The sequence below is a fragment of the Nilaparvata lugens genome, chromosome X (genome assembly GCF_014356525.2).
Source record: "Nilaparvata lugens isolate BPH chromosome X, ASM1435652v1, whole genome shotgun sequence".
Lineage (NCBI taxonomy): Eukaryota > Metazoa > Arthropoda > Insecta > Hemiptera > Delphacidae > Nilaparvata > Nilaparvata lugens.
The window spans coordinates 19,848,445-19,854,391 of NC_052518.1; positions in this window are offsets into that span (position 1 = coordinate 19,848,445).

Genomic DNA, 5,947 nt, shown 5'->3' on the forward strand with positions numbered 1-5,947 from the left:
TCCACTTGGACCCGATTCTTCCACTACTGGATACCTACTCGCTCTACCTCCACTTGGACCCGATTCTTCCACTACTGGATACCTACTCGCTCTATCTCCACTTGGACCAGATCTCCCACTACCAGTTCTTTCTCAATCTTATTGTGACCGAGACTCCACACATCTACATCTTATTGTGTTTAGTGAATTTTTGAACTAGTGCTTTAAATAGTGAAGGGAGCCGAACTGTCAAGGCATACTGAATGCACTCGAATCAAGAGACTTTTTCATTTAGGTTAAGTTTTATCAGTTTCATCCCCATTTCCCCCGTCATGTGTCGTTCTGAGGTCGGTTCACGATTGGTCTGCTGCTTCCATGATGCCTCTCACTGACACGTCAGCTCGCTCGCCCTCAAGTAGGTATGATTATTTCAATAATAGTAATAATGACGCAGGTATTTTTCTAGCAAATAAGCTCCACTCTTTCAAAAAACTTTTCAAGGCTGCTCACCTTAACGTACAATCCCTCAGCTGCCACATTGATGAACTCAGAGCAATCTTCCGTTTTCAGGACTTCAATATAATCGGAATTTCCGAATCATTTTTGAAGCCTAGTATTTCATCAAATTTTGTTGCATTGCCTGGATATAATCTTTTCCGGAATGATAGATTAAATAAAGCTTGTGGGGGTGTAGCAATTTATGTGAAAGATGGTATCAAAACAAAAGTTTTAATCACATCTAAACAAGAGTATTGTTCCAGACCAGAGTTTATGCTACTTGAATTATCCTTATCTAGTAATGATAAATTACTCGTTGGTATCTGTTATCGCCCACCAAAAATAGGTCATTTCACAGATTTCGAAAATGCCTTGCTTTCTCTTATGCCTTGTTATAACCGTATACTAGTTATGGGGGATATGAACACCGACTTGAACATGACGAATCGTAACTTTGACTACTTTCAACTGACTACAATTTTCCAATGCCTAAACATGACTATTTTATCCCTCGATCCAACTCATCATACTAATGAATCAGACACACTCATTGACCTTCTCATTGTTAGTGATCCCAATGAGGTTGTTCAAGCAGGCCAAATCTCAGTCCCAGCTATTTCTAGACATGATTTGATCTACTGTGTACTTTCCCATAAGATACCCAAGCCAGAACAGAAAATTATCACTTATAGAGACTTCAAAAACTTTGATGAAGCCGCCTTCCTGACTGATGTGGCTCAGACTCCATGGCATCAAATTGAAGCATTACCCTCAGTTGATGACATGGTCAAGACTTTCGAGAATTGGACTTTGACTTTGTATGACAAACATGCACCTTATGTGACAAGGAGGATTAATAGAAAACGACGAGTACCGTGGATGACTGAAGACATACTTAAGATGATGGGACGTAGAGACAAAGCACATAGAAAATTTAAAAAGACATTTGACTTGGACAGTTTGATAGAGTATAGGAGCCTTAGAAATAGGGTTAAACAGGAATTACGGAACTCAAAGATTAGGTACTTGAATTCGTTTATGACAAACAATAGACAAGACTCTAAATCACTTTGGCAGGGAATAAAAGAATTCGGGCTTGGCAAACAGAAATCGAATCCACAAATTGACTTACCATTGAATAATATAAATGACCATTTCGTTTCACACTCTAACCAACGCGACGAAATTGTCATTGCTAATCATATAGATGATCTTGAAGAGCAGGTTACAAACTTAGATTTACCAATCACTGATCAATTTCATTTCCATCCAATCTCAGAAGAAGACACTTTCAGAGCAATTCAACGTATTCATAGTAATGCTATGGGTGTAGACAAAATTCCTATTAAATTTATCAAGAAGATGTTATTTGCTGTTTTACCAACCATTACATACATTTTCAACAAGTCACTTGAAGAAGGCATTTTCCCTGAAAACTGGAAGTTTGCTCTGGTTCGCCCTCTAAATAAAGTTCCATCACCCAATAAAGTTGAGGATTTTAGACCAATCAGTATTTTACCTGCATTGTCCAAAGTGCTAGAAAGACTCATTCATGCTCAAGTTGTAAAATTTCTAGACAACAATAGTAAGCTTCATAACTTTCAATCAGGCTTTAGAAAATTCCATTCAACTGAGACAGCTCTGCTTCGTGTCACTGATGATATAAGGTTAGCTATGGACCAAAGAAAATGCACCATCCTCACCCTATTTGATTTTTCTAAAGCATTCGATACTGTTGATCATACAGTCCTTCTGAATAAGTTGGCTATTCTTGGTTTCAGTCACAACTCGTTAGTTTGGTTTAAATCCTATCTATTAGGTAGGGAACAATGTGTATCTGTCGGTGACAAAAAGTCAACTTGGAAAAACGTTATGCATGGAGTACCACAAGGTTCAATTTTAGGCCCTCTCCTCTTCACTTTGTATGCTAATGACCTTTCTTCCATTATCAAATTCTCCAGTTTCCATACTTATGCAGACGACCTTCAAATCTATTTAAGCTGTCCCATAACAAAAATTAATGAAACAGTTGGAATAATGAATCAGGATATCAATTCGATAGTGGAATGGACAAAGAAAAATGGCCTTAAGCTTAATCCCATCAAAACACAACCCATTATAATTGGATATTCTCGTCTTATAAACAATATTGACCTTGAATCGATCCACAAAATTAGTGTAGACGGTAATGACATTCCTTACTGTAGCTCAGTTAAAAATTTAGGCATTATTATGAATAATACTCTTGACTGGTCAGAACAAGTGAACAAAACTTGTAAAAAGGTATTCTCAGCCATGCATGCATTGAAGAAAATGCACGATATCCTCCCTAGAAACATTAAATTATTATTGGTTCAATCTCTCATCTTCCCACATTTAATGTATTGTAATTCTGTTCTTAATGATATGCAAGTCACTCTGAATGATAAACTACAGCGTTGCCAAAATTATTGTCTACGTTTCGTCTACTCTCTCCAACGCCATGATCATATCACCCCAGCCCACATTGCTAGTTCAACATTGAAGCTTCCCGATCAGAGGCTTTTTCGAATAGTCAAGCTTGTTAGAGATATCTTGAAATACGGTAATCCGAACTATTTTAAAGATGATTTCAAATTTGTCTCTGAAGGTAGGAGGATAGATGCTTCACATACTAGAACCGGAGAAAGTACTTTAAGGATACCCAATCATCGAACTACTATTTTCACAAAATCCTTCTTAGTCAGTGCCTGTCGTGCATGGAATACACTTCCTGTTTCTATCAGGTCTATCGAGAGCCGAGCGAGCTTCAACCTGACTTTAAAAAAACATATTTTGGAACAAATGACTGAAACTGTCCGGCCCTAGAACGATCACATGACAACCATCCCTCACCCATTCCACCAATATAAACCTTTAAACCATGTTATAGAACGAATTGTATATATATATATTATATAAACTCATGTTATTTCAATTATCCACTGCATACTGCTGTATATTACTGAAATTTGATAACCCTGATCTACTTTCAGCCTACTTCATTTTATTAATCAATTATTTGATCTTATCTACCTATATAATTATTTTACTTTATCAATTTTTGTTTTTTTTTCTCTTCAATATTCATATTGATTAAAACTTTTACAATATTTCCATTAATAAATAAATCCTTAGTTTAAATAACGAAATTAACGTTTTGGTAGAGAGTTAGTGGGGAGGATATTTTTAATATTCTTCCCAAAGAATGGACATTGATATGTCCAAAGCTCCGCCAATTTATGTAGATGCATAACAATATGATTATTATCTATAGTTATTATATTACAAATTGCTTTTTCATATCATATACAGTTCCATAGTTATTTTCTTAGTCTATATTATGTAAATTCATCTATAACTTTGCTGTATTGTAAGCTATTGTATATAAGTGTATAAGCCAGTATATATTGTAATCTACATAAATAAAGTACTCAATCAATCAATCAATCAATCAATTTCACCTCTTGTATAATTTTTAGTGTATCCTCACTACCAACGTGGATAGACTAATGATGGATAAAGGGAAAAACGCAAAAACGACCGAAATAATGGGGACTGATATTATCCACACTCGATCTGATTGAGGCCACACATTTCAAAATCAAAATACAAATTAATTGAACCATTTAATCATCCAATGAATAATAAGAGGTATAAAAAATATATTGTGTGCTTGTGTAATATTGTGAAAAGGTAAGATTAATTAAGTTACCATTAAATTGCCACATTGTTAGAGTTAAGTAGCTAGAGTTGATAAAATGAGGTACAATACATGGCCAACATTTCTGTACAACAGGGAGTGTGCATTCGAAAGGCAGTGATTTACCTCTTCCACTTATCCACTTCCTCCATGGTTCACACTTCAGACTTCACATTCACTAATTCATGCACATGAAACACTCCCAAACACTGTAAAACTACAATTACTTTACCAACTCACATGAATAACAGGCTACACGAATTAGAATAACCGCACTTTTGAAACAATAATATTTCAAATGCGCAAATTTCCGTTAAAGCTGTAGAGACGGTGGGACGTGAGAAAGAGGAGAACGCAGCTACCGAAAACCCCCAATAGTAGCCGAGAATGTGCGAAGCCTAAATACATTGCAGCCAGTTGCAATGTATTTCGAGCATTATTTGAATGGTCTGAAATCTGTAGGCTGGGGGCTCTAGCCAAGGACTCGAGGGGTACTGGAGTGATCCGCAAGCTTTCTGCGCTTCATATTCATATTGAGCATCATACTCATTATATTCTTATTGTTTTTTTTCAATTTCAGAGATTTTGAACATAATTTCGGGTTTTGAAGCCTACAAATGTACATATAAGAGTTGATATTAATTAAAAATTTTTAGTCCAATTCCTCTACTCATTGCCACATCAAACATGACCGGATGCCTCGCCACTGATTCCAGCGGGAGCGCAGTGGGAATTTACCATTTTAATGAATAATAGTTTACATTCTTCTGAAATAGACACAATCTGGAAGTTTTCTATCCAATGATGACGTCACGATTTGGTGATATGGCAGTAGATGTTGGCTTCAGAGGCTAGACTTCCCAGCGTGTCTATTCTATAACTGGTCTAAGGTACAAGACAATGAATAGAAGGAAGTTGCTACAGTCACGGCAGCCAGCTGCTTATTTGGAATGGTAAAGTCACTGATTACGACCGTAAAAATGCAAAAGCTGAGGGCACATCCACAATGGCTGCTTCCACAAAGTAGGAGGAATTCTACTTCTAATTCTCTTTCTTCTCTGTGATGCTTCATAACTGAAGGTTCTTCCACAGCTATGGTGATAGGCAGTGACGGCTCTGATTGAAAAAAAATCAAGTGGGACACTATTTATTTCCAATTTGATTAAAATAGTGATATTGACTACAGAAATAGTGTAGACAACGTGCCATATTCACGTTATTCATGTCCACAAAGTGACAACGAGCGATATTTAGTTTGTGGATTGCAAAGTTGGCAACACTGTTACATAGATTCAATTCTATAGAATGGGACACAAGGAATTGTGTACATGCATTGCAGCCCGTACAATAGAATATTGGTTGGGAGCTCGGAAACACTCTGTATAATTTTTCATGATCTGATACTCTATGAATTAAATAATAATTCATAATACATTATTTATTAATTAGTTTGATTGTGATCTGATAGATTCAATATTACTAGAAATTTGATTTTTTATGTTTTATAGAGCTGCACGCAGGTACAGTAGATGCTTTTATGCTAGTTCCAGTTACGATTCTAATTAACGTTTTTTGACTGCTATTGTATAAATGTATGACAATTCCATAAAATGTGGTGTGGTGTCATGTATTTTTGTACTATTGATGTATTGAAGGCAATTAGATAGATATAATCTATTACTTCAAACAGGAAAGATGATTGAAAATGGAATATATTTTCTATTAAATAAGATTAATAAAATAATCATA